Source organism: Bubalus kerabau, chromosome 14 (assembly GCF_029407905.1).
Source record: "Bubalus kerabau isolate K-KA32 ecotype Philippines breed swamp buffalo chromosome 14, PCC_UOA_SB_1v2, whole genome shotgun sequence".
Classification (NCBI taxonomy): domain Eukaryota; kingdom Metazoa; phylum Chordata; class Mammalia; order Artiodactyla; family Bovidae; genus Bubalus; species Bubalus kerabau.
Genome location: NC_073637.1, coordinates 52,920,017 through 52,946,319, shown reverse-complemented (window position 1 = coordinate 52,946,319; position 26,303 = coordinate 52,920,017). Strand labels below are relative to the sequence as shown.

At 36.0% G+C, this 26,303-nt stretch overlaps 1 long non-coding RNA gene across 8 annotated transcripts in view; it reads left to right on the top strand.

Annotated features, from left to right (window-relative positions):
* The window catches only part of LOC129626937 (uncharacterized), a 141,424-nt gene that overhangs the window by 59,165 nt on the left and 55,956 nt on the right, over positions 1 to 26,303 (top strand). For 3 of the 8 annotated variants that reach the window (XR_008702307.1, XR_008702314.1, XR_008702309.1), the window contains one exon: positions 9,375 to 9,579. The exons of 3 other annotated variants lie outside the window; for them this stretch is intronic. This is a non-coding gene — a long non-coding RNA (uncharacterized LOC129626937). Of the gene's footprint in view, positions 1 to 44; positions 2,064 to 9,374; positions 9,580 to 26,303 lie in introns of those variants that run through there. 2 more of the 8 variants (XR_008702303.1, XR_008702313.1) reach the window with 1 other exon arrangement.

The window sequence follows — 26,303 nt, the reverse complement described above, 5'->3', positions numbered from 1 at the left end:
TAAATACTCAATCAATTATTTGATTTGCAAATATTTTCTTTCAGTGTGTTGGAGAAGACTCTTGAGAGTCCCTTGGACTGCAAGGAGATCCAACCAGTCCATTCTGAAGGAGATCAGCCCTGGGATTTCTTTGGAAGGAATGATGCTAAAGCTGAAACTCCAGTACTTTGGCCACCTCATGCGAAGAGTTGACTCATTGGAAAAGACTCTGATGCTGAGAGGGATTGGGGGCAAGAGGAGAAGGGGACAACAGAGGATGAGATGGCTGGATGGCATCACTGACTCAATGGATGTGAGTCTGAGTGAACTCCGGGAGTTGGTGATGGACAGGGAGGCCTGGTGTGCTGCGATTCATGGGGTCGCAAAGAGTCGGACACAACTGAGTGACTGATCTGATCTGATCTGATGTTTTAAAAAAAATTCTCTGAATAGTATCTTTTACTTAGCAAAAGTTTTTAATGTATGAGATAAAAGTTTTTAATGAATGAAAGGAAAACATTTCCTTTCATGGATCATGCTTTTGCTGCTGTAATGAAAAACTCATTTTAATCCCACTGTTACTTACATTTTATTCTATATTCCTATATAACTTTTATGTTTGTGTTTTACATTTATGTCTTCGATCCTCTTTGTGTTAATTTTTGTGAAACATTAAGACCTGTGTCGAGATTCATTATTTTTTGTTGCTTTCTCATATTGATGTTCAGTTCCTATCATTTATTGCAAAAGCTACCTTTTCTCCATTGAATTGCTTCTGTTTCTTGGTCAAATATCAGGTGATTATATTTCATAGATCTATTCCTTCATTCTCTGTTCTTTTTCATTGATCTATTTGTGTATTCTTTTTATCAAACTTTTGTAGAGTTAATCCTCTAAATTTGTTCTTCTGTTTCAGTGATATGTTGGCTATAATGAGTCTTTTGCCTTTGCATATAATCATTAGAATCAATTCATTGATGTTTTCAAAATAAGTTGCTGGAACTATATTGGAACTATATTGAATCTGTAGATATGTGGATAAGAATTGACATCTTATCAATTTTGTCTTCTTAATATTGAACATGGAATATTTCTGTTTATTTATATCTTCTTTGATTTGCTGATAGTTGTATAGTTTTCTTCTTATAGACAATGTGCATATATTGTTAAATTTATTCTTTAATATTTCATTCTGTGGGTGCTTATCAAAAAAGTCTTATTATCTGATCTTTACAATATTAAATATTATAACTAATTCAAATGACACCAAAAATAGGATACAGAAAACTGAAAGGTACAGAAGGGTACACATCTCTATGCGTACGTCCTTCCTTCTTTTAAGTGGTACTCTGGTCCAGATTTTATGTATAAGCTTCTAGGTGGTTCATGCAGGGTATCACTTAGCCAATAGAAGCTATTTAGGTCATAGATGATCAGTTTTATACTCCAATGATTATATATATTATGAACATTTTCCAGAGTTCCATGCCTCATATGTCAATAAGTTCCAAGTTTGTTTAATATAAACAATCTAGACACCAGGTGAATCATGCTGAAAATAATTCATAGGTAAGGGGGTTTTCCTTGTATCTTTCGGTTAGTTATTAATATCAATAGGAGGTTTGACCTTATGCACTTTTACCCTACTTTCCCCCAGGGAAGGGAGTTTGTATTTCAAACCAATTGCTTCCTTTACTGGGCTTTGTGTGTGAGACTTTGGAGATTGGGGATATGAAGAAGAAAAAGGTAGCAAGATCTTCTGAAAAAAAGTTTAAGGTTTCAATAAGTATGGGGATTACCTGGTGTTAGAATATTTCTTTTATTAAAGGAGATATTATTATTATTTTTCTACATTATACATGTTAATGGTACTGACCACTATTAATAACAAAACAGACCTCTTTTATTTTCCAGGAATATTGATTAACCATGGTATAATGAATGAATTACAGATTTGGGGTTAAAAGAAGTCTCCCCTACTGCTTTCTAAAAGCTTTATTAATCTGGTACTTTCTGACTGTATGAACCTAACTCAGACAATGTTTTGTTATTTCACTTATGAAGTTGACAATATAATGCCTCCTTTGCAGGATTGTTTCATGAATTAGAGATGATGTAAAAAAAACAGAACAAGTCTGAACATGTCGGGCATTGCCGGAGTCCAGCTCCAGCAGACAGAGAATCAGCCTGAAGGGGTGAGCGGTGTTGGCAGACGATGATGTGGCCTCTGACTCACAGTACGGAAATACATCAGCAGATGATGATGTAGTCTCTGACTTATAGTATGGAACTACATGTTTATTTCAAGCTTCAGGTTTTCTTTTATACTTTGACAAAAGCATTAGATCAGAGGTTTTTCCTTTCCCCCACCCAGATTTACTGTGCTTAACTTGTGATTACATTGTAACTCATGCTACATTCCTCAGTTTATTTCTTATATTTCTAAATCCTGTTTGCCCCTAGCATCTTAAGATCACTATCTCCTAAAAAGGTTTATCAGATCAGATCAGCTGCTCAGTCCTGTCCTACTCTTTGCGACCCCATGAATCACAGCACGCCAGGCCTCCCTGTCCATCACCAACTCCCGGAGTTCACCCAGACTCACATCCATCGAGTCAGTGATGCCATCCAGTCATCTCATCCTCTGTCGTCCCCTTCTCCTCTTGCTCCCGATCCCTCCCAGCATCAGAGTCTTCTCTAATGTGTCAACTCTTTGCATGAGGTGGCCAAAGTACTGGAGTTTCAGCTTTAGCATCATTCCTTCCAAAGAAATCCCAGGGCTGATCTCCTTCAGAATGGACTGGTTGGATCTCCTTGCAGTCCAAGGGACTCTCAAGAGTCTTCTCCAACACCACAGTTCAAAAGCATCAATTCTTCGGCGCTCAGCCTTCTTCACAGTCCAACTCTCACATCCATACATGACCACGGGAAAAACCATAGCCTTGACTAGACAGACCTTTGTTGGCAAAGTAACGTCTCTGCTTTTGAATATTCTATCCAAGTTGGGCATAACTTTCCTTCCAAGGAGTAAGCGTCTTTTAATTTCATGGCTGCAGTCACCATCTGCAGTGATTTTGGAGCCCAGAAAAATAAAGTCTGACACTGTTTCCACTGTTTCCCCATCTATTTCCCATGAAGTGATGGGACCGGATGCCATGATCTTCATTTTCTGAATGTTGAGCTTTAAGCCAACTTTTTCACTCTCCACTTTCACTTTCATCAAGAGGCTTTTTAGTTCCTCTTCACTTTCTGCCGTAAGGGTGGTGTCATCTGCATATCTGAGGTTATTGATATTTCTCCCGGCAATCTTGATTCCAGCTTGTGTTTCTTCTAGTCCAGCGTTTCTCATGATGTACTCTGCATATAAGTTAAATAAACAGGGTGACAATATACAGCCTTGACGAACTCCTTTTCCTATTTGGAACCAGTCTGTTGTTTCATGACCAGTTCTAACTGTTGCTTCCTGACCTGCATACAAATTTCTCAAGAGGCAGATCAGGTGGTCTGGTATTCCCATCTCTTTCAGAATTTTCCAAGTTTATTGTGATCCACACAGTCAAAGGCTTTGGCATAGTCAATAAAGCAGAAATAGATGCTTTTCTGGAACTCTCTTGCTTTTTCTGTGATCCAGCGGATGTTGACAATTTGATCTCTGGTTCCTCTGCCTTTTCTAAAACCAGCTTGAACATCAGGAAGTTCACGGTTCACATATTGCTGAAGCCTGGCTTGCAGAATTTTGAGCATTACTTTACTAGCATGTGAGATGAGTGCAATTGTGTGGTAGTTTGAGCATTCTTTGGCATTGCCTTTCTTTGGGATTGGAATGAAAATGGACCTTTTCCAGTCCTGTGGCCACTGCTGAGTTTTCCAAATTTGCTGGCATATTGAGTGCAGCACTTTCACAGCATCATCTTCCAGGATTTGGAATAGCTCAACTGGAATTCCATCACCTCCACTAGCTTTGTTCATAGTGATGCTTTCTAAGGCCCACTTGACTTCACATTCCAGGATGTCTGGCTCTAGGTGAGTGATCACACCATCGTGATTATCTGGGTCGTGAAGATCTTTTTTGTACAGTTCTTCTGTGTATTCTTGCCATCTCTTCCTAATCTCTTCTGCTTCTGTTAGGTGCATATCATTTCTGTCCTTTATCGAGTCCATCTTTGCATGAAATATTCCTTTGGTATCTCTGATTTTCTTGAAGAGATCCCTAGTCTTTCCCATTCTGTTGTTTTCCTCTATTTCTTTGCATTGATCACTGAAGAAGGCTTTCTTCTCTCTTCTTGCTATTCTTTGGAACTCTGCATTCAGATGCTTATATCTTTCCTTTTCTCCTTTGCTTTTCACTTCTCTTCTTTTCACAGCTATTTGTAAGGCCTCCCCAGACAGCCATTTTGCTTTTTTGCATTTCCTTTCCATGGGATGGTCTTGATCCCTGTCTCCAGTACAATGTCATGAACCTCATTCCATAGTTCATCAGGCACTCTATCTAACAGATCTAGGCCCTTAAATCTTTTTCTAACTTCCACTGTATAATCATAAGGGATTTGATTTAGGTCATACGTGAATGGTCTAGTGGTTTTCCCTACTTTCTTCAATTTCAGTCTGAATTTGGCAATAAGGAGTTAATGGTCTGAGCCACAGTCAGCTCCTGGTCTTGTTTTTGCTGACTGTATAGAGCTTCTCCATCTTTGGCTGCAAAGAATATAATCAATCTGATTTCGGTGTTGACCATCTGATGATGTCCATGTATAGAGTCTTCTCTTGTGGTTTGGAGGAGGGTGTTTGTATGACCAGTCCATTTTCTTGGCAAAACTCTATTAGTCTTTGCCCTGCTTCATTCCGTATTCCCAGGCCAAATTTGCTTCTAGCTATTCTTAAATATTCCTAGACCCTAAACTCAGCAATCTTCTTTTGCTATAAATATTTCCCTCACAAACAGGTCTCAGATAACAATCCTTCCCATGGCCTCAAGCTGCAGCCTACATGCTCCTCCTGAGACAGTCTTTGTAAAGATCCTTGAACAAATGTCAATGGTTATTTTATAGATTATTTTCTGGGCACAACTGTAGAAGGCTTTGTGCTTTCTCATGCTTCTCTCAAGCACCTTAACATTCTTTCCAGCCAACTCAACCAAAGAAAAGAACAAGTCAGAATCACAAAGCCTAACTCCTTCATCCTGGGGCCATGCCTGCGATGAGGAGAGGAGTTGGAGGCGTGCCTATATCTTGTCCATAATGCCTAATGCGGCTCCCGACAAGGCATTTTGTTGTTTAGTCACTAAATCGTGTCCACCTCTTGAGACCCCATGGACTGCAGCCCTCCAGGCTCCTCTGTCCATGGGAGTTCCCAGGCAAGAATACTAGAGAGGTTTGCCATTTCTTTCTTCAGGGGATCTTCCTAACCCAGGGGTCAAACCCTTGTCTACAGCATTGGCAGGTAGATTTTTTACCACTGTGCCACCAGGGAAGCCCATGTGAGGCATATATCTTATAATCATCCATATTACATTTTCCATTATCTGAGTGGAATACAATAAGTGAGTTCTCTTTTTTTGTTGTTTTTGTTTTTTTTGAGTTCTTCTTGTTTAAAACTGTTTAATGGTACAACCAGGTTAACTTTAAAAAGCAATTCCCTAAAAGTTACCCTCCTAAAAATTATTCTACCTTTAAAAAAAAATTAATACAGAAAACTAGATCAGCATAATATTCAAACTGACAGATCAGAGTATTACAAAATATTAAATTAGGAACTGTATTCAATAATTTATCATTGTATAACCAGGGGTTATACTGGTATTCTCAGGTTTTAATAACAGTGGCCTACTATTTGCATAACAGAATTTAAGAATTATTTTGACCAAATACAGAATAACTGGGATAATATCTATGTCCTACCTGTGAATTCTGAGAAAGGAAAAAACAGTCTGTAGAATATTTCATTGTGCAATGGTATAAGTAGCCACTAATTAGAGTATTAAGTTTTATCAATATAGAAATCAAAGTTTTGGATACCTGAGGCTCACATTTCTTTCCATGGATTGCATCTTTCGTCAACAATCATGAAGCTCTTATGGTGATGGTTCTCAGCCCTAGATGCACATTAGAATCACTTGAAGGAGCTTTTAAAAATATGATTTCTAGGTCTCTAATCAAACCAATTAAATCAGAATAGCAGAATGTTACCAAGCTTGAGAATGTTTGAATGCAACCTGGTGACTCTAATGAACAGTCAAGTTTGAGAATCAATGATCTAGTGGCAAGTTAACTGACAAATAATCTAGTAGTTCTGAAAATAAACAGACAATACTGAAAGATTTATTACTACCTGTGGGAGAAATGAATTTTCTCACTAAACTCCAATATTTGATCAAAAAACATCAAAATAAGAATTAAAGGAAACATAAGTTGGGCTGAGGTCTACAATTTGTACATCTTATGTTCTATTATATTCCTACTTCAAGGAGAATCACTACCTCATGAGTTATATTGGAAGGTATGTGATTACTGTCTGGGAGAAATTTGAATAAATGTGCATTTTCTAACACTTGTATTCATTCCAAATTCTTTGAACTTTTTAAGTTGTTAGACTATGCTAGCAAAAATATAAAGATGCTTTCTAGTGGAAATACCCTTAAACTTCGGCTCCATGGTCCTTGGATACTATCATGTCTATCATTTTGTATGCATGATAGTACACATCACATGAACCGAGGCACATAATTTTGTGAAGAGCTATCACAATATTTGTTTCACTAAGTAAAAACAATGGGTCCCAATGTGGTTTGGAATCATGGTTATGAAACTCTAAGCAACAGAAATAGTGAGGCACAACTAAAGAAAGAAAAGAAGATCTCATTAAAAGTTTTAAAGTTATAAGAGAAAAAAAAAAATCTGATAGTTGATTGTGGAAATGGAGAATTTTCTTCAAAAGGTTGAGTGGCCTTGAAATGTACTTTTTTTGAAAGCAAATTATTTTTATCATTTGAATTACAAATGAAGTTTTGACAAAATTGGACTGATGGAGGCAGTTATTATTAGAGTCTCAAGGTTGAGAAAATTGCTTACTTTCATACTGAAGAGGGAAAGTACCAGCTGATAAATGCAATTTAAGTCTGAATCTTGTACCTATATCTGAATAGGAATAGGTATAGGTTAAAATTTGAAAAGGTCTATGTTGAGGTTTACTGAGGCCCATTATTTTTGTATTGTTAACAATTGTCTTCAAGGAATTTAAAATATTTGGAAAACATTTAGAAGCAAATGTATGGAAATCCAATGTGTGTTGCCATATATAATATACACAGCAATTCATCAATGTTTACAAGCCAGTATTGGTTCAACTACTGATGGAAGGAATTTAATAGATTAGTATTTAGTGTATTGCAAGTCTGTATCCTTTATGATGAAGATTTACTTCTGTAAAACCATGTTATAATTACATTTTCTAAATATTTGTTTTACTTTTAGTTCTTTAGCAAGTTTATCCCCAAATCTGACATTGTTTTATATAAATGTTAAAAATGTGCATTAAAAATATGATGATTTAATAATATGCTAACAAAATTACTTAAAAATTGCCATAGGAGGAGCATACTTTTATAATTCCTACAAGCAGGCCATAATATCATACAAGCTTGGAGGGTAAAGCTACAAAAATTAGCCTTTATTCCCTTACTAAAAAAGGAATTTCTTTAAAGGAAAAATATTGATGATTTATAGAACAGAGTATAGGCTAGAAATCCAGGCTAAAATCTAACATGGAACACATGAGAAAGGAAATAAAATCATCATGAAGTTCTTAAATAAGATCATCTGGAAATAATGTTATCAGTCTCTGCAACCATTTTAAAACCCAGAATTTGAATTCTAGGGGAGGCTTTGCCTTGATCACCTTATGTACCATCTCCTGATTTGCCCAATAAGGAAGAGATAGTTTCTTTAATCAGAGTGTCAGGATGATGTCATAAATTTGATGCTCTCATCCAGAAAGAAGTATATCTTCACTCTTGAAGAAAAGTTGGTATACCATAATTGCAAATATAAAAAGTTTTCCTTGATACCCAGCTTGCACAAAGAGGTACAGCACCAGGCTTCCTCTAAGTGTGTATTTTACACTTCTATTTTTAAAAAAAGAGGCAACTTTCCTAGAGTTTTAAGTTAAACCAAGATGTGAAAGACTGATCTATTACTATAGGTCTCACACTTCCTAACAATTGTATACTAAGAACATCCATATGCCCTTCATAGGTGAGCTTTATTAGAAATGAAACCTGGATGAAATGAGGGCTTTGTTTTCACAGAGCTCCAGATCAGGAAGGATTATAAGTATTACTGAGCTGAGAATCCAATTATCCTAGTTAGTAAACCCATGCTCTTTTTCAGTTGTAATATTGAAAGCACATTTGATTTTCACTTTTCATTATAATGTGTCAGGTAGAACACTTGTGTCTTTTTGCAAGTTGTAAATACTATAGACAAGCCATGTGAGGATAAAACAAAATGGAAACTTGGATCATTTTAATCTTAGAATATTTTACTTGTTTCCATATTTGCAGAGTCATCCACGTCCAATTCCACTGATGGTTTTTAAAAGCCAGTTCTTTTATTGCATGGCATATGAAAAATGCACGTTTTTCCACTTGGAATAATGCCAGTTATGATTTGATATGCCTAAATATTATATTGTATATTTTCTTTTAATACAGTATTTAATTATATTTTTATATGCATGCTAGGTGCATTTGGTTGCTTTCCCAAAAGCCATTTTTCCTTTTCTTTTCTTGCTAACAGATCTCGAATAGGGTTTATAGTAAAGTGCATAGCCCAGAGGGTTGGATTCAGTCTAGTTTAGTTGCTCAGTCATATCTGATTCTTTGCAACCCAATGGACAGCAGCATGCCAGGCTTCCCTGTCCAACACCAACTCCCAGAGCTTACTCAAATTCATGTCCATTGAGTCAGTAATGCCATCCAACCATCTCATCCTCTGTCATTCCCTTGTCCTCCTGCCTTCAATCTTTCCCAGCATCAGGGTCTTTTCTAATGAGTCAGCCTTTCTCATTAGATGGCCAAAGTATTGGAGCTTCACCTTCAGTGTCAGTCATTCCAATGAATGTTCAGGATTGATTTCCTTTATGATTGACTGGTTTGATCTCCTTGCAGTCCAAGGGACCCTCAAGAGTCTTCTCCAACACCACAGCTCAAAAGCTTTGATTCTTCAGGCACTTAGCATTCTTCACGGTCCAAATCTCACATCCATATATGACTATTGGAAATACCATAGCTTTGACTATATGGATCTTTGTTAGCAAAGTAATGTCTCTGCTTTTTAATATGGTATCTAGGTTGATCATAGCTTTTCTTCCAAGGAGTTAAGTGTCTTTTAATTTCACAGCTGCAGTCACCATCTGCACTGATTTTGGAGCCCAAGAAGATAAAGTCTGTCACTGTTGGATTATTTCATGCTGAATTCTACAATGACATTCCCATTTTCCTTTTCCAATGATTAGTCTAGAGACAGACATATGACAGAGTTCTGGCTAATGATATAGGGAATATCTGTTTAAGACTTATGGGCATCAATTCCTTCCCTGAAAAAGGTGAGTGGATTAAGAATGCTGCCTTTGTGTGTGTGTGAGTGTGTGTGTGTGTGTGTGGTATTGTGTAAGATTGTAATACTTTAGATTCTACAATATGCTACACTACATTGAGACCATGAGGAAAAGCCAAGAGAAACTCAGAGTAGTCCCTGCTGCTAGCTTTCTAAAAATGTGAAATACTTATCAGAGCAAGTTATGTGTTCTGTTAGCTGCAGTGAAAAATAATTCTGATATACAAGCGATTTAAAAAATGGTTTATTTTCCATTTAGCAAGTGATAAAGTTTATCTTAAATGATTTAAGAAAAATACATTCTGTTGAATAAAATTCAAAGTGATTTACAATATCATGTTTAAAAAATTGGATTAAATGCAATTCTTTAAATATGTTGAAATGCATCTTGTAGTTATATGAAACATGCTAAAAATAGTAAGTGTACTGTAATTTTATCATATTTGTTGTGGTAGATTGTTTCTAGGCTGATGTTTACAAGAACTCCCAAAGTACATACTTTGGGAAGCATTTTATTTCAAATACGTTTTAAAAAATCTTATGGATTGTCTTTAAAATTTACCATTTACCATGACATGTTTATAATTCTCTTTTTACCATTGGTTTTGACTTACTCGAAACATTGCCATACTTGATCTATCTCAAAATTATAACAGTTAGAGAAGAAAGAGCAAAACTAGTCATGTACACTAATGCTTAATGGTGTATAAAACCTCTCAAAGTGTATATCATTTTCATGATGAAAATAAACAATATCAACACAAAGTGTGAACACCCAACTCTTGACAAATGCATGAATCTCTACCAACCTATAGAAATTGGACCAAATTCTTTTGTGGTGCAAAAAAATCATAATGGGACTTAAGAAAATGTTCTTTTGAATGGCATCAGAATCATGGAAACATGAGTTTTTTTCCTCTACCCTTCAATTAATTCACAACTATCTGTGTCAAAAATGGAACAAAACACCTCTGCACAGCATATCAGGATACCTGGAAGATCTACCCATCTGTGCTTTTGCAATTTATGGATTGGACCATGGAGGGGGCTGCTAAGCATGGGGTGTGGTGGTGAAACTGGCAGTGGCAGAGGTGGCAGAAGCAGAGAAAGTAGTGGCAACATAGCACTGGGACAGTGTGACCTTTCTGGCAGAGGAGGTAGACGGTTTGACCACATGTAACCGAGCAGAAGGGACTCATTACTCTCTCTAAGGAGAGACCACAGTGACTGTGAGGAGGAAAAGGACCTAAGTAGACCAAGAAAAATGAAGGAAAGTGTTTCCTTCTGTCTGCCCCATGAGTTTGGCATGAGGACTGCCCACAGACCTCTGGGACTACCACCTCTCCCTCTGAATTGAGACATGAGTTTGAGCAAACTCTGAGCAAATTCATGAGTTTGAGCTTTGGACATGGGTTTGAGTAAACTCTGGGAGATGGTGAAGGACAGGGAAGCTTGGTATGCTGCAGTCCATGGGTTCCCAAAGAGTTGGACATGAATGAGAGACTGAACAACAAATACTTTTTTGAGATTTTTGCTGAACAACACTTTAAAGACTTAAATAAAATGTAAACACTATAGTCAGATTGAATGTTCTTCATAAAGTTTAATTACCTAAAACTCTTCTACTTCTTAGCCCCAGAGTCTTCTGACATTAAGAGACCAAGACACTTTTTGTGACTCTAATTTCAGTCAGGCCAGTAGTTTTTTTGCAGGGAAGCCAAAATGGCCAATATTATCTGAATTTATCAGATATTGGGTGTTGTTTTTGTTGTTTAGTTGCTAAGTCATGTCCAACTCTTTTGTGATCCCATGGACTGTAGCCTGCCAGGCTCCTCTGACCAGGCAAGACTACTAGAGTGGACAGCCATTTCTTACTCCAAGGGAATCTTCCCAACCCAGGAATCAAACCTGTGTCTCCTGCATTGGCAGGTGGATTCTTTACCACAGAGGAGCCATCAGAGAAGATCATTGGGTGTTATAGAAATATAATTAAATATTTTTTGATACTTTGAGCTTTGGTAATCAACTTTACTTTTTATTTTAGAAGCCTATTTCTTCATGATGTCTTAAATGTATATATCAATATAAGTACAATGTGTGTGTGTATGCTCAGTCATGTCTGACTTTTTGCGGTCTCATGGACTGTAGTCTGTCAGGCTCCTCTGCCGCATGAATTTTCCAGGCAAGGATACTGGAGTAGGGGGAGCCATTTCCTACTACAGGGTATCTTCCCGATCCAGGGATTGAACTCACGTCTCTTGTGTCTCCTGCATTGGCAGGATTCTTTACCACTAATGGCCTCTGAGAAGCCCATAAATACAAAGTATGGTTGACTTTAAAAAACTTTTTAGTCATGAAACAAAGAAGCTGTGATGCCCATGTCATGTTTATAAACAAATTGATTACAAGGTTTTCTTTCTGTTTACCTGTTTGTCTATCTATCTATGATGTGTCTATTCAATATATACTTGAGTTCTAACTATGTGCCAGAACTGTTTATGATAAAACACCAAGCAACACAAATCTCTCTTCTCATAAAGCATTCATTCTAGTATGGAACATAGATAAGAAATAAATGTTGGGTATTGATAAATGTTATAAAGCTAAACTGTTCAATATGGGAGCCACACAGAAATTCATGAAAACTAATGAGAATGAAACATTAGGTTCCTGTGTCATACTGGTCACATTTAAAATGTTCAATATTCACACATGACTTTTGCCTATTCATTTGGATAAAATGGACGTAGAGTATTTCGTCAGCATAAACATTTCAATTGGAGAGGTCTTCAAGTATTAAAAAGCAAAGTTAAAGCATGGAGTTAGTATAGAGGGTAAAGAAATCATGACATCACATTTTGTTAGGTGATGGTAGCAGTGGGGCAGTTCAGGGACATCCTCTCTCAGGAGCTGACATTTGATAAAATTAGTGACTCTACTGAGAGAGTGAGTATTTGGAAGAAGGGCTCTACAGTCAAAAGTTCTCTCTGCATCCTTCTTAGTAATTATGAAGGTGCATATTTGTAATTTTTCAAAAACAATTTTAATAGTTGTCATCAACTATCTCAACTAATTCTTAAAAATTCCTTGGAGACATTATATCATATTTTCAACTTCAAAACTGATTGAATTACAATGTGAATATTTTGGTTTTTTAATTTCAGCTTTATTATTATTCCAGTTTAGAAATTTTTATACTCATAAAAGATGTATCAGACCAAATAAATTTAAATATCCAAAGGATAATGTGAAACCATTCTGAATTTCTCAAGTTTTTCCATTGTATGTCTTTATATTTAGAATGATGCATTTCTTTACTTTTACTCATTTTAAGAGATTGTAAATATGTTGGTTTATTTATGGCAAGAAGTTGAGATATATTTGGGACCATGTCATTAACTTCATGAATTATTCTAGAAGAATTTTAATAGAAACAGGGAAAAAGCACGGTTAACTATCAAGGCATGCATCAGAAGAAGAGTCAGGGATAATGACAAGTTAAAAGGAATCAACAGAAGTCAATTTCAGAGATGGTAGAAAAAGATACTATTGTTAACATTATCGTGGAACTTAGGGGAAAAAAATTGAGTGTTTGAAAAAAAATATGATGAACAGATTCTCCTCATTGGTTTTAAACAACAGACTATCTCTAAGTAGATTTATGTTTTAAAGCATTTTGTGTGTATGTATGTGTGAATCACTTAAAATAGTCCAATGGGACTATATATACTAAACCAAATACTTGATAAGACTTTTTCTGAAGTGACTAGTCATTATCTACACACTGTCTGCTTACTTAAAATTTGTTTGCTGGAATTAAGTTTATAGAACTAACCTTAAGTTTTAATTCAAAACAAATAATCAAGTGTATTCATCTTGACAACTTAAAATTTAATTACAGCAACATATTTGAAGTTTATTAAACTTAAATTTCACTTAGATCATTTCTTCATAGATTTTTTTCACTGGCATGAGAAAGAGAAATAAATTTTGGCAGAATCTTTAGCTCATTAGGGTAAGTCAGTGTTATTTAGAATCACTGATTATGACTATGCAGTCACAGAGCTCTTTCCTTTTGGATAGGCTGTTACCTCCTTCCCATTTTATTAATTTATTTCTACTTCTGTTATATTATAATCAAATGATGTAAAATAGCTTTTACTTCCATTTTATTTGAGATGCCATCCAAACTTTGTTATTGAAAAGAGATTAAATTTATATCTTATATATTTTAAGTCCACCTAAATATTTTATACACATTGGGCTAGTTCATGAGAGTCTTAAGTGAACATAGTGCCTTTCACATACTTTAGGAAATATATCTGTTGCCTTTTTGGGAGTTGCTTGCTTAATAAACATTTCAATTCAACATGTATTGTTCAGCATTTACTCAAATCAAAATGGTGGTGTCTTGCAGCAATATAAGATATACATATTTTCTATTTTCATGTCCTTGGGACATAAAGGGAATTATAGGGTTGCTGGGGAAGATAGAGAAGATGGCTGATGTCCAGGGGATAGGTCATGGCTGAAATGGGAGTTCACATGGCTTAAAGATTAGTAGATACTATAGGTGGAGTTTAGAAGGAAAGTGGTTCTCAGACAAACTTATTGCTATTTTAAGTGAATTTTAAGATTTTTGTGAGAGACTTTACAATTACCTGTAAAACTGCCCTCCCTCCCTCCCTCTTATTTTATTTATTTATTTTTTTTTTACTACATAACTGAGAGCTGTTAAACAGAGAAATACTATTGGCTTCCCAGATGGTGCTAATGATAAAGAACCAGCCTGCCAGTGCAGGAGATATAAGAGACATGGGTTTGAACCCTGGGTCAGGAAGATCCCTTAGAGAAGTAAATGGCAACCCACTCTGGTATTCTTGCCTGGAGAATCCCATGGACAGAGGAACCTGGTGAGCTATATAGTTCATGGGGTCGCAAAGAGTCAGTTAGGACTGAAGTGACTTAGCACGCACAAGCACCTTGTTATCCCTCAGCATCTAAAAGAATACTTACCATGGATTGGATTTTGAATAAATTTTGATTAATTAATAAATACATTAATAAATAAGTGGTTTAATAGGTAAATAAATAGATATCACTATCCAAGAATTATATAAATCAAGTCTATATGACACTAGATATATGAATGTATATTCATGTTTTTAGTACTGCAATGAAAAGTCTTCCATTCTGGATGTTGGGCAATGAAAAATGACTTATTTTTTTTGCTTTGTTTGTTTAATTGAAGTATAAGTGTTTAAAATATTATATTAGTCCCAGGTGTACAATATAATAATTCAAGATTATTATAGACCATACTCTATTTAAAGTTATTACAAAATAATGACTGTATTACAAAATAATACGTGTGAAATACATTTATTATTTCTCATTATTTATTTTATACATGGTCATTTGTGTTTCTTAATCCCATATCTCTACTCTTGCTCCTCCCTCAACTGTCCTCATTCCCCACTGATAACCACTAATTTTGTACTCTATATCTGTGAGATTGTTTCTGTTTTGTTATATACATAGTTGTTTATTTGCTAAGTCCTGTCTGACTCTTTTGCAACCACATGGATTGTAGCCCACCAGACTTCTCTGTTCATGGAATGTCCTAGGCAAGAATACTGGAGTGGGTTGCTATTTCCTTCTCCAGGGGATCTTCCCCACCCAGGGATCAAACCTGCATCTCCGTATACACTGGTCTCAAAGGGGATCAGTGCTGGAGCAAGAGGGGCTTGTGTGGGTACCCTGTAGGGTTGGAACATGGTATCAGAGATCTGGACTGCCTCTGATGTGCCTGCCACCTGTGTAATCACCAGTAATGGCTGCCCCTACCTGCTCAGACATTGCTTAGGGTTTGAGTTCTCACAGTATCCTATGGCTGTGCTTTTTCCTTGGTTGTGGCAGCCCTCTCTCCAGTGCAAGGCAAATGATACCAGATTATTTGCTCTGCTCAGACTGGGACTTGTGCCAGGATGGTTTGGGAAACCACCAGCTAGCTGCACAATTTCAGTCACCCTCTCTGCTCTTCTTCAAGGGCAAGCTAGCATTTGTGTACAACTCACAAGCAGAATCCAGGGTTTCCTAGCTCTCCTATTACTCCCACTAGCCCTCCATCCTTAGGGACTCATCTTCCCTTTGTTGACCCCCAGGACTGGGGCACACAATATATGCATGTAACGGTTCCTCCCCAGAGAAGATCTCTCCCAGGTGATATCGTCTTTCCCATGAGCCCCCTCCCAGGGGCCTAGATTCTGATCTGATAATTCTCTTCCCTTCCTACCCAATTCACATGTATTTTTCTTATAGCCCTGGATGTACAGGAGTCTTTCTGCTGGTCTTCAGTTAGTTTTCAATGAAAATTGTTCCACATGTATAGTAGGTGTATTTTTGATGTGTTCATGGGGGAAGATGAGTTCTGTCCTATTCTGTCAGCTCAGTTTGAGTCTCCAGAATGACTTGTTTTTGGCTAAATAGATTTCAAGTTTCAACACTTTCTTGTATAAATTTGTGAGCTCTGAATGCTACAAATTATCTAATGAGAATGATGGAAAACCAGGACACCAATATAAGACACTGGTTACTAACTTAACCTACAGCCATAGTTTCTAATTTCTTTGGATTATAACTGTTTACCAAATATTCTTTTTTTTTTCTGCTCTACCTTTATACATGACCACAAAGAATTCCTAGGTTAATTACCTTCTCACTTTCTTATTGCATTTTTTTTTAATTTTATTTTATTTTTAAACTTAACATAACTGTATTAGATTTGCCAAATATCAAAATGAATCCGCCACAGGTATACATGTGTTCCCCATCCTGAACCCTCCTCTTACTTACTACTCTCTTCTGTGAACTTCCTTGAGACTAGCATCTACCCTAATAAAGAGTGGAGTATTTTTTAAATATTCAGACAAATGAAGATAAGAGTTCTAAAGCCACATTCATTAAGTGATTACATTGGCTTAGATCCCAATTGGATTATCTGCATATATTAAGTTTCATAATCTTCCTTTCATTTCTGTGAGTAAGAACCCTATCACTCTAGTTCATATTCCTTTAGGCACAGTACTCCATCAGGAGTGAACATAGCTTTTAGCCAGTCCAATCATAAGAAATCTTATGACTATCACTGAATCTTCAGGAATAGGGCCGCTCTCTCTGGCACCTGGAGTCTTGAAGAGATTGTTAATTGCTTTTGCTATATGAACTATGTATCTTAGAAAGTTTAGTCGCTCAGTCATGTCCAATTCTTTGTGACCCCATGGACTGTATTTAGCCTACCAGGTTCCTCCATTCATGGGATTTTCCAGGCAAGAATACTGGAAAATTAAAGTGAAAATTAACTCACTCAGTCGTGTCTGACTCTTTGTGACTGTACATGGGATTCTCCAGGCAAGAATACTGGAGTGGATTGCCATTTCCTTCTCCAGGAGATCTTCCCGACCCAGGGATCAAACCCTGGCCTCACGCATTGCAGGTAGACACTTTAACCTCTGAGCCACCAGGGAAGCCCATGTATCTTAAGTGGGTAATATTAGATTTTTGGAATAAATTTAGAAGAAGGTAGACTTTGAGAAGGAAAAGGAGAAATGTCTAGGGCCTTGTGAAATTATTTGAGTCCCTGCAGAAAGCTGCATTTTAAGTCAGTCTACCAGACCCTATTCTGTTTGGGGGATGAATAAGTCTCCTATATTCTGTATTCTTAAGTCACTCTGGGGTGAGTTGTTTTTGTTTGTAAAAAGTCTGGAGCAAATTGTTAAAAACATTAAGTATAGAAATCTTATCTAATCCCAGGTTATCTAACCACTAATTCCATGCTCTGTCCACTGCCCCACACTGCCAATTTCAGTCTCTTCATTGCTGATGCTGTATACCTGACTCCAAGTTGCTTTATTCCATTTCTAAATCCTGCTATTCTTATATATGTCCCCACCACCAAAAGCTTCCATATGTCTTCCTATTTTTTGCTATTACTGCTTTGTTTTGTGTGTATAGAAATTTTCTGCTCAATTTATGACTGAAAGTTTATGTTTTCACATTGAAATCTGAATATCTTTCTCTTTTTTTACCGTACACTCCCTGGAATGACTTGCTATCAGGGCTCCAAACTCTTGACTGTCTTCCTAGTGCTTCCCATTGCCATGTTTCAAATATTGACTACTATGCTTTCCTATTGCCTGTCCTAGTTTTCACATTTTTGATTCAGTATTGTATCAAGAAATGTCTTATATGGTTTTATGTTGTTGTTGTTCAGTTGCTAAGTCATATCTGACTCTTTGTGACCCCATGGACTACAACATATCTTCCAGTGTCATCTTTTTGCCTTTTCATACTGTTCATGGGGTTTTTTCTCGTGGGAAGAATACTGGAGTGCCTTGCCATTCCCTCCTCCAGTGAACTGCATTTTGTTAGAACTCTTCACTATAACTCATCCATCTTGGGTGGCCCTATACAGCATGGCTCATAGCTTCATTGATTTACACAAGCCCCTTCACCAAGACAAGGTTGTGACACATGAAAGGGCATATGGTATTATACTAAAATGTCAACTTTATCACCATTCCTGTAAACTTCTATTTACCCTCGGCTTCATGATAATTCTATGCATGTATGTGTGTGCTATGTCACTTCAGTCGTGTCTGACTCTTTGCAACCCTATGGACTGTAGCCTACCAGGCATCTCTGTCCATGAGATTCTCCAGGCAAGAATACTGGATTGGGTTGCCATGCCCTTCTCCGGGGGATCTTCCCTACCCAGGAATCTAATCTGCATCCTCTAGGTCTCCTGCATTGGCAGGTGGGTTCTTTTTCACTAGTATCACCTGGGAAGCCCTAATAACGCTATATCCTCAACTATAATTTCCATCCTTTCAGTCCCTATAAATCAGTTCACACAGAGTCCTTTGCTGCTGAGGCTTTGTTATTCAAAATACTGAGCTTAAATAAAACCCATCAGCTTTAAATCAACAATTCAATTGACCCTATAGTTCATCCTCCAGCTGGAGAAAATACATTAAATTGTCTGATGAGCTTCCTGGTGTCAAGGTGGTCAATTAGGACAATAGCCAAACTGAAAACAACAGTCAAGCTTTTATTCATCTACTGTGATTGTGAAAGGAAGAGGCCAAAGAGCAAGGCACCACCTCCCCAGTGTTCCTTTTCCCCCCAAGGAATGGCAGCAGGTGAGGATCAGTTGAATACAGTGTGCAAGGAATGACATCACTGCTAAGGATCCCAAACAAAAGCTCCTGCCCTTTTAGGGACTCAGGGGACAAAGGAAGGGACAGGGAAGGAGGAAATGAGTGGAAAAATACAGAAAGTGGATTTAAGTGACTCAGCCTACCTAAGGGATATCTTTACGCATCAACCCCTATTGATATTAAAAGCATAATAAAATTATTATATTTTAGAAGAAAATAGGAAACAAATCTAATGCATGACAAGTGAGTTCATTATTTTAAAGCCATAGGTTAGACAATTTGAAAAGCTCATTATTCTAATTAGCCATCACGTATCTATGGAAACATTTATCTATTAGAACTCAAAATAAAGAATGAGATCCTCAATTATCTATTAATATTCAGAATCAGCCCACAGGATAAGCCTAAATCTACACATACACAATGACTTTGATACTGTGAATATGTAAATGGTGGTCAGTGCTTCCCTTAAGGAAAAGAATAGAATGTGAATTTCATTTGGATGCTCCAATACTTAATTATAATTTTAGAAATGGAAAGCATTTCTTTTAAGTAATCATATTTGCTACTCTTAGATTATTTGAAAGATTGGAATTTATATGTGTAATGTGTTGTTGAAGACTCTTGAGAGTCCCTTGGACTGCAAGGAAATTCAACCAGTCCATTCTAAGGAAATCAGTCCTGAATGTTCATTGGAAGATCTGATGCTGAAGCTGAAACTCCAATACTTCAGCCACTGCTGCAAAGAGCTGACTCATTTGAAAAGACCCTGATGTTGGGAAAGATTGAAGGTGAGAGAATGGGACAACAGATGGATGGATGGCATTGCTGACTCAATGGACATGAGTTTAAGTAGACTCCGGGACTGGTGATGGACAGGGGGGCCTGGTGTGCTGCAGTTCATAGGGTCGCTAAGAGTCAGACATGACTGAATGACTCTGCTGAACTGAATTGATGGTTTTTCCAGTAGTCATGAATGGAAGTGCGAGTTGGGCTATGGAGACTGAGTTCAGAAGAATTGATGCTTTTGAATTGTGGTGCTGGAGAAGACTCTTGATAGTCCCTTGGACCGCAATGAGATCAAATCATTCAATCCTAAAGGAAATCAACCCTGAACATTCATTTAAAGAACTGATGCTGAAACGCCAATACTTTGGCTATCTGATGCGAAGAGCTGACCTATTGGAAAAGACCCCAATGCTGGGAAAGATTGAAGGCAAAAGGAGAAGAGGGTGGCAGAGGATAAAATAGTTACATAGCATCACTGACTCAAAGGACATAAATTTGAGCAAACTTTGGGAGATAGTGGAGTACAGAGGAACTTGGCATACTGCAGTCCATGGGGTTGCAAAGATTCAGACATTATTTACCAACTGAACGACAGTTGCCCAAATATAAGAAAGATATATACATCATCAAAATAGTAATGATACCATAGAATGTAAGCTTTAAAAATGATCAATAATCAAAAATAACAAGTTTATTTGAATTAAATGTGGGTCCTAAGCACACTTAAAGTTGCCTTAATACAAATGTTTTTTTGAATATTGAAGAAAAAAAAATGCTAGCCCTTAGAGGAGCCATAGAAGTAATGTAAATTAAATTGTTTAATTTGGCTCAGTATGACAGTTGTGATTGAAGAAAAAGTACACAAACATTTCAATAAACAGGAAAAAAGACTTCTGATAAAATTTGACATACACTCAAAGTCATAAGCCCTTTTAAAATCTATTAAAATTATTTAAGACAAATAAAGTCCTAAATGGGAAATATTAGAAATATATATTTTTTAATCAGCAACAATATAAGAATCTTGCCATAACTACTTTAATTTAACATCTTTTTGAGAATGTAGATGTAGCCAGCACAATAAAATAAGAGAAGAAACTAGCAATTTAAGAATTTTAAAAATATTATTGTTTTACAAATAATGTTTTATTTAAACATTTATATATAAAGCAGTTATTAGAAAATATATCAGAAATTTATTAGACATTTTAGAAAATATGGAAATTATAAAGTTAAAGAATATGATTAATATACAAAATTAATCACTTTTTACTACACCAATGAAAGACATGTAGAAAAGATAATTGAAAAGAAATAATATATAGCAGAATCCAAGGTCTCATAATCAGTGTAACAAAAAATAGGTGGGATCTTTACAGGAAAAATCCTAAAACATTTTAAGTGAGTTAAAGAAAATTAAATAAATGTATAGACAGAAAAACTGAATTTTATGCAGTTCTCTAGTCTTTCTAAATTAATATATATGTTCAAGAAAAATCCAATCAGAATCACAGCTTGCATTTTATGAAATTTGTTAAACTGATTCTAAAGTTTATATGGGAGAACTAAAGGCCAAGAAAAGCAATAACAAAAAAACTGAAGAATTCCAACACCTCTACAGTTAAAATGTTTGTGTATTCTTTAAGATATCTTTCCCTATTCCTAAAATTAAAATATATTTCTTAAGTAGTACCAGTAGAGTTTGCTATTTAAAACTAATCATTATAATAGTTTTAAAATTAAGAATTTCTCTTCCTAAAAAAGTTAATAATCAGAGTAATGCAAATAAAGAAAGGAAAAGTTACCATTCTAAACTCATTGCTTCATTGTTGCATCATAAAGTTGAACATTCACTTATCCTTTGACTTAGTAGTTGGCAACATCAGTATATAAGCATGATTAATTGTTACATCTACCCCCTGGGAGATATTTACCACAGCATTTATAAAAATGCTATGAACAATAACTTAGTGAAAAATGAGGAAACAATCCAAATTCCTTATGACAAGACAGTGAAAGAATAAACTAGGATGCTAATACAAATTTAAATGATGCACAGTGTTGCTTACTAATGTATGAGCTCAAAAAGGCAATAGATGAAAATAAATTGACCCCAATTATGCACTTAATAATGTCCCTCTTACGGAGTTAAAATAATAAAAATTAAATATATCTCTATTTACCCATATTCACTTATCATATATATATAGTTGAGATAACATATCTGAAAGGAAAGGGAGAAAATAATAAGTAAAAAATTGAGAGGCATAGCTAATTTGGATGGAAGGAGGCAGAGCATGGGGTACGGGAGTCACAAATGGGTAGCTGAAGTTATGGAGAGGATAGTGATTTTGTGGAACATATTGTTTTATCATCAAGAAGGAAAGATAGAAAGAGAGGAAGGAGAGATGAAGGAAACAGGGACAAACAAGCAATGTCTTGTGTGTGCATGATAAAAATATACTGCTAGGATTATGATTACTCTGTTTACATGAAAACCTTCATGTTCAAGTATATAGGAAACTTTTGTGAGTAGTTGATATACTTACAAAGAAATGTTGAAATATTTGAGAATTTTCAAAATAATAGAAAACATATTTCACTCATTGTTTGAATGTAAATTCAATGAGGATCTATGGTATAAGTCAGGCTTCCCCCATGGCCCAGTGGTAAAGAATTAGACTGGCAATGCAGAAGACTCAAGAGAATTGGGTTCCATTCCTGGATTGCAAAGATCCCCTGGAGAAGAAAATGGCAACTCACTCCAGTATTCTTGATTGCAATATTCCATGGACAGAGGAGCTTGGGGGCTACAGTCCACGGGATCACAAAGAGTCAGATGTGACTGAGCACAAATCCATGTTGTAAGCCAGGCAGCATGTTAGATACTGAAGAAACAGCCTTGGATAGTTTAACCATGATCTTTGCTTTTATGAAAATGTGCCCATGGTTTCCATAGCTTTTAAAATATACTACAGGGAATTTAGAGATCATTTTCATTTTCCAGTTGAGACTTCTGATGTTAAAGTTGCCTGAGATGGTATAGGGTGGAGCAATGTGGATCTACTGGGCTTAAATGAATTATCTATATATACTTAACATCCTTTTAATCCTCTTCCCCTAAATTTGAACAAATTGTTTTAGGGTTATTATCTCTTTTGTAATAAAAATTAATTTTTATAATATAATTCACCTTCTGCCAAATTAGGTACACTACATCTATGACCTAGTGGATTTAGAACTTTAGGATGTTTTATATTATTGTTAGTGAATAACTGATAAAATTTATAAATGCTCTTATTGAATGAAATATTATTTCTTTTTATTTTCAGGTGGTAAATAATTTATAGTAAGAAGCAGTAGGATTGTATAGTTAACTCTCATTTTTATTTTACACATGTTGATTGATATGTTTTTTTATATTTGTATCTAATACAGTTGAGAGACACTGTTCTGTGTGGGATAGGGGTGTGGGTGTGTGTAATGTAAGTGGATCAGTTTCTCTCTTTTTCTAGGACTATGTTGAAAAAAAAAAAATCAACATACCGTGGGCAACACTACTGTAGAATCTGTGAATGTCAAACAGGATTGGTATGTCTTATGTATTTTCCTTATACAAATGTTATAACTTTATAGGATTTTCAGGTAGCTAAGAGACATTACTTTGTTTAGCACATACACAATTTCAATAAAATGGCATGCAGTTAAAAGGTAGGTGGAGTCATCACATTTCCTCAATGCTAATCATGAAAGAATTCTTCCCTAGATCCCCTCAAGGAAAATAGCCTAGAATTTTTTTCACTTTTTGCCACAAAAACAGCTGTTGGATGACTATTCAGCTTAGTTTAGAACATTTCACATTTTTTTTTCCTTGAGAGATTAACAGGAAACAGATGCTTCATTTGACTCTTCTCTAGGGTAGACCTTTCATGAGGAAATAACCATGTTGATCTCTGATGCTCTCAAAAGTCTTGGCCTTTAGACTTAAGTTAGGTCCCAGAATTTGTTTATATCACATTAATTTAAAAATCACTTAGACTGATTATCATGGAATTTTTGACATGTTATATGGTGAAGTTATTTTTTTTTAAATGATTCATATTTGTTTTTAACAAGAACACATTTTGATGGTACATATTTAAGTCATAAAAATTGTGCATATTTAATTATATACAGAAAGATATATGTAAATATCTCATTTTTCACATGTAACCAACAGTAGATATATTTAAAAAGAAAATGTCCTGATAAATTTTTACATCACTTGGGGCTACCAATATATCTGCAACAATGTTTTTTTATGTGAAATCACAGCATCAACAACTGTGTTAAGTTCCCTATTCTTTTCATGTGTGTTAGCTTGTGTATTATTTATTTAAATGTTTTATATTCTCTCACTATAAATGTATAAAATATGGCGAATTGGTTCCGGTGATGGGAACAAGAGCCTTTGCCTATCTTATATTTTTCCAATGATAGCTCCTGAATATATTAAAATAGCTCAATAAATATCTATTAAATGAATATGCGAGGCTACCAATGTGGCAAGATAATGTACCAATATTTTCATTTGCATTTTTCTTACTAGTATAGCTACTGATACCTATCTATCTATCTCTAGCTCTACCTGTGTGTATCTATGTATGGCATATCTGTATATAGATAGATAGATAAGATTGTGTTGATCATTTGGGTTTTTCTCTCCTCTTGTAAAAAGACTTATAATTTTTTCAACTGTGTCTGGCCTCCTCAGTCTAGAAGAATGTTTTGTATTGTAGAGATTGTATTTTAATATGACAAAATAGCACTTCAACCCAGATATTTATTTCAAGAATATACTGACAGAATAAATGTTTCTGGTGATATGCCTGGGAGGGGTAGCTTTGCTCAAGATTTAAAAAGGGTTACTTGGGAGCAGCAACAGTGGCAGATTCAGTGCATGAAGTGAACACTGGGACCTGCATCTGCAGAGATAGAACCTATGCAGCTTTTGCAGTGGACCCTTCGAGGCTGGAGAGTAATAGCAGATGCTCTTTGACAATGTGGTGGTCTTAGTGGTAAAGAACTCACATGCCAATGCTGGAGACATAAGACATGGGTTCACTCCCAGGGTTAGGAAGATCCCCTGGAGGAGGGCATGGCAACCCACTTCAGTATTCTTGCCCAGAGAACCCCATGAACAGAGGAGCCTGATGAGCTACAGTCCATAGTGTCTCAAAGAGTCAGACATGACTGAAGCGATTTAGCACACATGCATGCACAGTGGGAAGGAACTAGAATTGCCCTACTCAAATGACCGTACATTCTTGGGATAAAATTCTAGTAACTACCACTCTTGGGCTATAGACCAAAAGACTGTTCTCTATTTTCCAGGCATCTCAGAAATTACCATATCCTCAGAATTTTTATATAACCTGAGGCAGCAGGAAGGACCACCCCCACTCCACATGATGCAGAAGCACTTTCCCACCCTCTCTTGTGGGGTGAAGCTGACTCAACATTTATCAACTTTAGAGTCGATAGAATAAGTAAAGCTTCTTAAATCTAAGTGCTATTTAGCATACTCTCACTATTACACAAAAATCTGCCTGACACCCTGCCATTAGAGCAAGATTAGGAGACCATATTTGAGCTGTCGTCATATAGCAGCGATGATCTATATCTTAACAGCTGAAGTGTAGGCTTGATTGATCATTTTCATGTGCATTCATTAGGAAGGATTGCAAAGCCTGCCTTAGCATCCATTAGTGTCTATTTTACTTCTAAAAATCATTATTTTTTTTCTAGGTGATGAATCTCAGAACAGATTCTTTCTATAATTAAGATCCAATGTGAGGAGGAAGGTTACTTACATACAAAGACACATGCAGTCAAATAAGAAAAATATTCTTTATGATATTTATGAATTATCCTTTCTTAGAACATAAATACTAAGCATATAAGTGTAAATTTTACATTTATTAAAGAAAATACAAATAATCATATAAGAGACTATAAGTCAAATTAGTGTAGGGACAATCCTTTGAAAAGTTAAGGTGATTGCCTGCCTTGTGTTTCTAATCTAAATACTTAGATCTCTAGTCATTCATGCATTTTTTTTTTTTTTTTTAGCTATTGATCATGAGTTTTTCCTTTGACAGGGACTTTCTCCCTCGGTTGAATGGCTACTTAATTTCTCTTAGTAGAGAAATTCAAGATTCATTTATGTGATGATAAATTGTCTGAATGAAGATAAAAGAAAGAAAAATGCAGAGATTATTTAATTTTTTGAGGCATTTTGAACAACTTATACTGATATTAGTTCTTTAGTTTCTATCTTACTTTATTCACTTACATTTGGATTGTGGCACAGAATGCTTCCTGGTGAAGACTGAGTCAAATAATGGGAAGAACCAGTTGAGTCTGCAACAACTTGGTCTGATAAATCAGAAATAAGTGAGCCTTTCTGGCTGCAGAATGGCCTTTGGGACTTGGGGAGCAACAGAGAGACTGTCATGCTTCCTTTTAGGATGTGGCTTTGGGGCAGGAAATCGGCAACTTCTCAAAGCTATCAGAGCCCATGTGATAGGAAGGGCTATTTGAAAAGTAACACAGAAAGTGCCATGTTGACAAAGATGGTGATGGGTGAAAGAGATAGTGTTGGCACATGTAGAGAAGGAAACACAACCAGCTTTGTTCTGGCCTCTGATCTAGGAGGCCACTTTAG